At 53.1% G+C, this 9,832-nt stretch overlaps 1 protein-coding gene across 3 annotated transcripts in view; it reads left to right on the top strand.

The window, feature by feature from the left end:
- Window positions 1–4,104: 4,104 nt before the first annotated feature.
- Window positions 4,105–9,832, top strand: part of ATP13A3 (ATPase 13A3) — a 97,216-nt gene continuing 91,488 nt past the window's right edge. Inside the window, exon 1 of one of the 3 annotated variants that reach the window (XM_077884068.1) lies at window positions 4,105–4,157. The gene's annotated coding sequence lies outside the window, so the exon portion shown is untranslated. Of the gene's footprint in view, window positions 4,158–4,209; window positions 4,366–4,942; window positions 5,163–9,832 lie in introns of those variants that run through there. The other 2 variants (XM_077884061.1, XM_077884062.1) reach the window with 2 other exon arrangements.

The following is a 9,832-nucleotide window of genomic DNA, read 5'->3' as shown; positions in this document are numbered from 1 at the left end:
GGTCCCTGTGGCTGCGGTGACTGTGACTGGCAGAGGCAAGCAGGCTAGCGGTCTTGAGGGCGGAGGACATGCCAACAGGTTCTTGCAGAAGGTCAAGTGAGGACTGTGTCTGGCGCTGCGATCGTGGGGGTCGGGGTTCTGGAAGAGAGTGGGGTCACAGGAGGGAGGGCCCGGCCTCCGGAGCAGCAGTCCCCGGGCCGGAATCATCGCGGGTGGGGCGTCAGCCCGCCTCCCGGAACTTCTCTGGACGTGCTCCATTCTTTTTCTACCTTCTTGGTCTTCTCCTCTCCTGGCTCCATCTTTTCCCTCAGCTTATAAACAGGCTCAAGCCTCTCCTGGTGACTCAGCATCTCTTCCAGGCAGCGTCCAGATCTCTTCTGTAGAACCCAGAACATCTGTAGCAGAGAATTTCCTGAAGAGTTCAATTGCCTTTTTTCTTCCTACAGTTTTCCCTTGCCCAGGTGGTTGTTGCCTTGCTCTAGGCATCTCGGCTGCTTCTTGAGGTCTGGGGCTCTTCGGGGCCTTTGAAAAGCCTCAATGCACTGACAAGCTCCTGCGGGATGCTCTGGAGGCTGAGTGGAGGCTGAGTTTGCCTGAAGGCGGCACTTAGGAGGCTGCTCCAAAGGATGGCGGGTCCATGCGGTGGGAATGGAGTTGGGGATTCCAGGCTTACTAAGGAGGTAAAATAGGTAGGATTTGGTTCCTGGATAAGGCAAAGGGCTGAACCAAGATTTCCAACTTTTTAAAAAAGATTTTATGTATTTGACAGAGAGAGAGAGAGAGAGAGAGAGAGACAGAACACAAGCAAGGGGAGCTGCAGCAGGAGAGCGAGAAGGAGGCTCCTCACTGAGCCCGGCTCCATCCTAGGAAGCTGGGATCATGACCTGAGCCAAAGGCAGACACTTCATCGACTGAGCCACCCAGCGTCCCTCCAACTTTCTAATTCTGATGACATTGGGTGCTGGGGTGGGGGGCAGTTGAGAGTGGGCCACTATGCAGCTAGTGGGTGGGCTCAGTCTCTCAGACATGCTGAGTTTGGGGTGCCTGGGTGATATGTCTAGATAGAGCCGCCAGACAGGCCGGACTGCGGATATTTGGGTCTAATTTTTGTGAAAGAGGCCTGCGGATGGCTGACCAGGTAGTTGACACCGTGAGGACGGAGGCAATCCCCAGGAGCGTGGATTGAGAGGAGCTGAGGGGCTTACAGGGAGTCCTGCATGTAAGGCACAGATTCACGGGTGATGTCATTGAAGGACCAGAGGAGGCCTTATTTACTGAGACGTGAGAATTGGGAGAGTGCACTCCTTTGGAATCCAAGATAGTATTGAGATTCCAGAAGGTGAGAGTCATCTGGAGGTGTCAAATGTAGTAGAGAGATCCAGAGAGATAGGCCTGAGGAGTACCTGCCCACTTTGGGTAAATGAAGGTCAGAGGTTACTCCTGCCTGAGCAGGGTTAGCAAAGGGGTGTGTGTGTGGCGGCGGGGGGGGGGGGGGGGGGGGGGGGGGGGGAGAAGCAGCCAGACTGTCAAGTGTTGAGAAATGAGGAAGTGAAGGGGGAGAAGGACAGGACAGAAGGGGCACACACACACATGTGCGTGCACACACACACACCCCTCTAAGAGGCCTGCAGCCTGCATGAGAGGGGGAGAAGCCCTCGGAAGCTAACTGGAGAGAGCGCCTGGAGTGGAGGGCTGGCACCACAGCTTTGTTTTCAGATTTGGGAGAGACCTGAACTGGTTTAAAGGCTGAGAAGCAGTAGCCTGGAGCCAAGGGGCCAGAGAGTTGAGGGAGGAGGCTTTTAAGGGCTCAATCCTATCCATCGGGCTTCTCAGAGTTTGACAACCCTAACACACCCTTTATCATTTGAGCACCAATAAGGCTTAATGGAAACACACACACACAAATGGTGGGACTGTGCCCAGGGGTTGTGAAGGGAGATACAGGCCCACCAGGTGCAGTGTGCCGTCTACGCCACGTGAGGAGATGCGTGGAAACTGTCCAGCTCCACACAATGTAGGGAGCCAGGAGCAGTGTGACACCTGTGATGAAGTTTTGGGACGTAGGTGAGATCCGGGCCGACCTAGAAAGAATTCTTTAGACGTCTTTGGTGCAAAAAAAAAAAAAAAAAAAAGACGTCTTTGGTGCAAAATGGTGGTTTTATTAAAGCCCGGGGACAGGACCCCGGGGGCAGGAACAGCGGCTGCCCTGGGCCTAGGAGGGGTGGCTGATTACCTGCAGGTGGGAGGGAGGTAGGGAAAAAGGGAGATTCCTTTTTCTTTCTTTCTTTTTTTTTTTTTTAAAGATTTTATTTATTTATCCATGAGAGACACAGAGAAAGGCCGAGACACAGGCAGAGGGAGAAGCAGGCTCCATGCAGGAAGCCTGATGTGGGACCCGATCCCAGGATCCCGGGGTCACGCCCGAGCCAAAGTCAGCCGCTCAGCCGCTGAGCCCCCCAGACCTCCCCAAAGGGAGATTTCAAAAGGTCCTTCATATGCTAAAGAGGACCGAAGAGATACTGGAGGCCTTGGGATGTCAAGTTAAAGATTGCTTTTCCCTCTAGCAAGGCATTAACACGAAGACAATTGGAAACTTCCCAAAGAATGTCACACCTGCCCACCCAGGGGGTCGTTTGCGGGATGCCAGCCGTGCCAGGTGCAGCTCGCCCCCTCCCGCATCACCTGCACTGCGGACTCCGAGCAGCGTCCTGTCCCCATGAGGCGTCACCGTAAGTGCGGGCCCGGGGCAGGTGTCACCAGGTGCCAGTACTGAACCGGAGCCGGAATGCTTTTGGCCTCCGGGGAGGGGTCTCGGGTGCGGAGGGCGGGGGCCGGGCGGGTCGCCCCCGTCCCCGTGTCGCCTCTAAGCCGCCAGGTGTAGGGAGGCCCCCAGTGAGGCGCGCTTCCAGGTGGGCGCGGCCCGGGCAGCAGGTGGCGGAAACCAAAGGCGCGGCTGGGGGTCGGGCGTGCAGCGCGCAGAGACCAAGCCTCTGCGGGGGGAGGGGGGAAGGTGCGGGGGGAGGTGCGGGGGGCGGTGCGGGGGAGGTGCGGACGGGGGTGCGGAGTTTGCCTCCAGCTCCCTCGGAAGAGCGTCCGGCGCCGCAGGCGGTGGGGCGTGGGGGTCCCTGGGGTCCGCTTCCGCCCTTCCCGGGGCCCGGGGCGCAGAGCCCGCCGCCGAAGGCGAATTGCGCGTTTCTGTCTTTGGCGGGGGCGGGGGCGGGGGCGCCGCGGGCAGCGGCGGAGGCCTGGGTCGCTGCTGGGATCCGGCTTCCCGCTGCCGCGCCCGTCTCCCCCGTGACCTGGACCGTGGGCCGGGCTTGCAGGCCCCTCGCGGGACGTTGTGCTAAGAGCTCGTTTTGCGCGGCCGGGGCCGGGGAGGGCGGGGGGGGGCAGGTCCGGCTCCGCCGCGCGGGGCCCCCTGCCCTGCACCCGCAGCCGCAGCCTCCCGCCCGCGCTCGGCGGCTGGGCGAGGGCCTTCCCGCCGCTTCCCTTGGCTCGCGGGGGCGGGGCCTGCGCCGTCGCCCCGCCCCGAGGCCCCGCCCACCGAGCCCCGCCCACCGAGGCCCCGCCCCCGACGTCCCGCGCCCCTCCGCGCGCGCTCGGCCGAGGCGGCCACGTGACCTCACATCCGGGCGCGGGAGGCCCGAGCTCGCCGCGCTCCCCGGCCGCTGCCCGCGCTGAGGTCCCGGCGCCGCGGCGGAGGGGGCCGCTTCGTCGCCCGCCGCCCAGGCCGCCTCCGAGGGCAGCCCGCGCCCTCCCCCCCGCGCGGCCCTCCTGCCGCCCGCTGCCGCCCCGGCCCGGCCCGGCCGCCGCGCCTTCCGCCCCCGCCGCCCGCCGCCCGCCGCGCCGCGACCCCGAGCGACCCCGAGCGGCCCCGGGCGATGGGGCTGGGCTGAGCGCGGCGGCGGCGGCGGCGGCGGCGGGCCCGGGCCTGGCGCCCCGCGGAGCGGCGGCTGCTCGGGCCCCGAGGCCCCCGGGAGCCGGCGGCGGGTGAGCGGCGGGCGTGGAGCCTGCGGTCGGCGGCCTCCGGGGCCTGCACCCGCGCTCCTGGGCGGCGGCGGCGGCGGCGGCGGCGGCGGGGCAGGTGCGGGGCAGCTGCGGGGCAGGTGCGGGGCAGCTGCGGCGGCCGTCCCCGGAGCCCGGCCCCGGACCGCCAGGTAGGACTCGCCCCGGGCCGCGCGCGGCGGGGCTCAGCGCCCGGGGCCGGGTCCCCTCCGTGCGCCTCGGAGCTGACTCAGGGGGACGCCTGCGGGCGGAGGCGGCTCCAGACCCGCGAGTCGGCCGCGGACAGCCCTGAAAGCGCGACAGACGCAGGTGTCGCTCGAGCCAGGCGGTTCCGGTTCTCCGCTAAGGGCTGGCTTCCAGGTTAGACGTGTGGTTCCTGGGCGCCGGGGCTCCGCGGGGCAGCGCCTGCCTTCGGCCCGGCGTGACCCCGGGTCGGGGGTCCGGGCCCCGAGTCTCCGATGGGCCCCCGGGCGTGACCCCGGGTCGGGGCTCCAGCTCCCGAGTCCCCGTCGGGCGCCCGGCTGTGACCCCAGGTCGGAGATCCAGCCCCTGAGTCCCCGTCGGGCCCCCAGACGTGACCCCGGGTTGGGGATCCAGGCCCCGAGTCCCCATTGGGCGCCTGGGCGTGACCCCAGGTCAGGGGTCCAGCCCCTGAGTCCTCGTCGGGCCCCGGGCGTGACCCCAGGTCGGGGATCCAGGCTCCGAGTCCCCAACAGGCGCCTAGGCATGACCCCCGGTTGGGGGTCCAGCCCCCGAGTCCCCGAGTCCCCGTCGGGCTCCCTGCATGGAGCCTGCTTCTCCCTCTGCCCGGGTCTCTGCTCCTGGCTCTCATGAATAAATAAGTAAAACCTGTAAAAACGAGAGTAGTGCCTTTGGCTAGGTCTCAGCCTCCTTACCAAGGCACATGTACTTTGTTTCGCAGGAGTACGTGTGGCCTCCTTTTCTAGGGAGGACGGTTGTTTGCCGAGTAGGCTACACTTGCTAAAATAAGTGTGTGCGGACACCCCATCCTGGGTTAGCAGCGCTTTTCAAAATACAGATCGGCTCCTGGAGGTTCCCCGTAGCCTGTTACTGATCCTGGTTCTGCTCCTGTGCTCCTGCATCAGCCACTGTCAGACTCGCAAGGACTGAGACGGTTCAGTGAGGTGTCTGTCAAGGTTGGCGAAGCCTGTTGTTTGTTGCTCAGGGTGTTGGGCAGGAAAAGTGAGGACACTGGTTGTCTCAGTTTATAAGTAGTATAGTTACACATGAAACTGTGAAGTAGCAGGGGTGCCCGGGGGGCTCAGCGGTTGAGCACCTGCCTGTGACCCAGGTGTGACCCCGGGTCCCAGGATCCAGTCCCACATCGGGCTCCCTGCATGGAGCCTGCTTCTCCCTCTGCCTGGGACTCTGCATCTCTCTGTGTCTTGTGAATAAATAAGTAAATAAAAAATAAGAAGTAGCGGTTCTTCTTGAAGATACACTTGACAGGCTTCAGTTTATGCAGTGTTCAGATTATGTAGTAGAAGGGCTGATTTCTTTGTTCAGGTCAATTAGGTTGCTTTACTTGGAGTATGCTTGGTAATTAAGAATCTTAATTTATAACTGATTTGAGATAAATTCCTACACAGATAGGAAAATAGTTTTGTAGTAATTACAACAAAGCTTTGTAAGCTTGAATGTCTAAACATTATCTTCTGATGACTTTCTGTGTGGTTTGCTTATTAGATATTACAGCTAAAATACTTCTGTTGGCTCGGTTAGCTCTTAATTCTCTCATTTAGGTAACATCAGTTTTCCACTGATACCATATTTCAAGTGTAGATTCTTACGTGGATAAGAACTATTTATTGGCAGTTACAACATATTGTAGAAAAAGCATGGACTTGGAAAATCAGACTGGAGTTTGTTTTTTGACTTTTCATAACTGTTTGACTTTGACCAGTGCTAATAGTTACTGAGTAAGCTTGTTACATAGTAGGCTTTGAATCAAACACTTGACATGGATTATTTCATTTAAACCCTACCTTTTTTTTTAAAGATTTATTTATTTATTCATGACACACAGAGAGAGGCAGAGACACGGGCAGAAGGAGAAGCAGGCTCCATGCAGGGAGCCCAACGTGGGACTCGATCCCGGGACACCGGGATCGCGCCCTGAGCCACAGGCAGATGCTTAACCACTGAGCCACCCAGGCACCCCTAGACCCTATTTTACAGATGTGGAAACTGAGATTTAGGGATGTTAAGTTGCCCACAGTTACAGACCGCTAACATGGTAAACCTAGAAATAGAAACAGCTTGTCCCATATGGTAACAGAGAGCTAGGATTCTGCGTGTCTTCAAAGTCCCTTATATTGTAAATTGCTTAACTTCCTTGATCATCATCTTCCAGTTGTTTTTCCTTTTTTTTTTTTTTTTTAATAAAGATTTTATTTATTTATTCACGGGAGACACAGAGAGGCAGAGACACAGGCAGAGGGAGAAGCAGGCTCCGTGCAGGGAGCCGGACGTGAGGCTCGATCCTGGGTCTCTTCCAGGATCACTCCCTGGGCTGAAGGCGGCGCTAAACTGGCCACCTGGGCTGCTCCTCTTCCAGTTCTTTCTTATTGAAAACAAAAATAGTAATACTTACTTCAGAGAGTTTTGAGGTTAGCTGAGACACTTCAATTCTCCCTTTGCCTCTTTCGTTCTATACACTAAATCAGGCTCTGCTTGTATAACCTGGTAGGTAGTCTTGTAAGCACTGTGAATATGAGGTTTGAAGATGTGAGTATACTTTGAAGATTGATAGCAGTCCCAGGAGATGGGCCATGATCAGTGATAGGGAGGCATCCTGTGAAACTTTGTCTTTATTCTGTATTTTTTCCCTAATGGTCGGGGTGACGGGGGAAATAACTTTATAGTTTTGAATGACAACAAAATGGTTTTAATTGCTAAAACTCTGGGAAGACAGAAATAGAATTTTAAAATGATCATGATTACTTGTTTTATCTAACACTGAATTCTGTCCGCTGGTATACTGGGTAACCTAAACTAACTATATACGTATTAAGTAGAAGACGTTGTGATGGAACATGAGTTGAATAGGAATTAGCGGCTTATCACTTATTAAGATAACAGTTTATAGCAGTACACTAAAAGAAGATAATGTAGTGCTATTACCTAATATATCAGGTAGATACACATTCCGGTGATGGAAGGCATACTGAGTGCACCGTATAGCTCATCTAGTTAAATCTGCATCCAAGAGATCGCTGATGGGATTTAATCTTTGGTTTTGGAACATAGTTTGTGTGAAATGAAACTAACTGGCCTATGGCGATAATAGATCTGTAGTCACCAAAACCATGTTCTAATTATTAACCCATCTAACTAGTCCAGGAAACTTGCGAGAGGCAAGGAAATAATTGTTAGAATCTTAACTTGAATTTTGTTGACCTTCTATTTTGAGATAGAGAAAGAAGAGAGCATCAGAATTAGAGCCCATGTTTTAAGATTTATGTAAAACTATAAAAGGTTCTGGGTTTATTTAATCTGGAGGAAAGTAAGTAGTTGTCTGTAGGGTAACATGCCCTGGACTTCATGGTAGCTAGTGATTACATAAGCTGTAGGTTAAAAACCTTTGTATTAGTTTGGTGTTTGGGTGGTTCAGTTGGTTAGGTGTCATTGATTTTGGCTCAGCCCATGAGATTGAGCCCTGCGTTGCGCTCTATCTCTAATTAAAAAAAGTATTTAAAAAAAGTATTTAAAAAAACACAAAAAGATTTTTATTAGTAAGATTGAAAATAGAGATGATGTGAAATGTCACAAATCAATGGTAATAAAAAATAATCACTTTTGTAATCACGAGTTAAAAAATGTCATTAGGAAGGAGGGAGAAGAATGGAATGTAGGAGAAGGAGATTTGTTCAGATCATCAGATGTGTGAGAATGAGCAAAGTTGAGAGTGCTGAGTGCTGGAGAGTTTCTATGGAGCAGTTTTCCAGAGAGAACTGTCCCAGCACTGGATCTGGTAACATCTTAGACCCGGAGGCTCATAATGGGGCCTTTGTTAGGTCTGAGTGGTAAAACATTAACTCTGATAGCAGACTTTACGACTGCCAAATTAAAGGAGTTCTGTACCCGCAAGGCATCTCCCCAGGGAAGGAGGCCATACAGACATTTGAAAACCCAGCTCCACCGAGGCATGTTTCTTTGAGGGTACAGGTGAAGACACACCTTTTACCTTCTCCTATCACCCGAGACCACTGATACTAGTATGAACTGAGAATGCAGTAAAAAGTACCCTGTGTTTAATGTCTGTGTATGTGGGATGGTATGAATTAAATGCGTTGTAATTAATCTCTTAATTGAAATTTGTCTCTTTTGTTGATTCTCACTTGCTCCCTTTGGATCTTGCTTTTATTTATTTATTTTATATTTATTTATTTATTTATTTATTTATTTATTTATTTATTTATTTATGATAGTCACACAGAGAGAGATAGAGAGAGGCAGAGACACAGGCAGAGGGAGAAGCAGGCTCCATGCACCGGGAGCCTGACGTGGGACTCGATCCCGGGTCTCCAGGATCGCGCCCTGGGCCAAAGGCAGGCGCCAAACCGCTGCGCCACCCAGGGATCCCTGGATCTTGCTTTTAAATGATCTGTTGATACTTAGATATTTGGTAAGAAATTGAATTTCTGTTAAAAGTGAGTTAACTGTGTAAAGCAGGGTTTCCTAATTACATGATGTGGAACTTGATGTAGGTAGACTTTTTCCAGAAGTTTTAAATAAAAATATTTGGGGATGCTTGTCTGGCCCAGTCGATGGAGTATGCAACTCGATCTTGGGGTTGTAAGTTCGAGCTCCATGTTGGGTGTAGAGATTATTTAAATATAAAATATTGAAAAAATAAGTAAAAATATTTATAACTGTCTTTGGATAGTAATATGAAAGACAGTTCTACTTCTGATAGCAAGCTAGATTAATTATTTTATTTAGTTTTACCTATTTTCCTCACAAGGAATTTGTGAGTTAGACATTGAAATAATGAAGTGTAAGATTGGAAGACAATAATGATGAATGGTCACAGGTCCTAGACCGATCCCTTCTTTTTACAGAAGAGGAAATGTGTAGAGTAAGTGATAGCATACTAGTGCTAGTTAAGGATCTAGGGTTAGATGGTTTCTGTTGGTAGGGAATTATTTCCACTCTTGCCTTTGCTCTTTTTTTAAATTTTATTTTATTTTATTTATTTACTCATGAAAGACACATAGAGAAAGGCAGAGACACAGGCAGAGGGAGGAGCAGGCTCCATGCAGGGAGCCCGACGCGGAACTCGATCCCGGGTCTCCAGGATCGCGCCCTGGGCCAAAGGCAGGCGCTAAACAGCTGAGCCACCCAGGGATGCCCTTGCCTTTGTTTTGTATTGTAGTAATGGCTCATCTCAAAATTCACTGTTTTTTTTCTTTTTTCTACTGAGAGCCAATGTTAAGAGTTGCTTTTCATTACATGACTGACTTTAATTACTTTTTTTTTTTTAAGATTTTTTTTATTTGAGGGATCCCTGGGTGGTGCAGCGGTTTGGCGCCTGCCTTTGGCCCAGGGCGCAATCCTGGGGCCCCGGGATCGAATCCCACGTCGGGCTCCCGGTGCATGGAGCCTGCTTCTCTCTCTGCCTGTGTCTCTGCCTCTCTGTCTCCCTCTGTGTGACTATCATAAATAAAAAAAAAAAAAAAAAAAAAGATTTTTTTTATTTGAGAGAGAGCGAGCAAGCATGTGCACGAGCAGGGGGGAGGGGGAGAAGCAGCTGAGCGGGCAGCCTGATGTGGGACTCGATACCAGGACCCTGAAATTATGACCT

Source organism: Canis aureus, chromosome 35 (genome assembly GCF_053574225.1).
Source record: "Canis aureus isolate CA01 chromosome 35, VMU_Caureus_v.1.0, whole genome shotgun sequence".
NCBI classification, from domain to species: domain Eukaryota; kingdom Metazoa; phylum Chordata; class Mammalia; order Carnivora; family Canidae; genus Canis; species Canis aureus.
The sequence above is the reverse complement of the archived record's forward strand: the minus strand, read 5'-3'. Positions and strand labels throughout refer to the sequence as shown.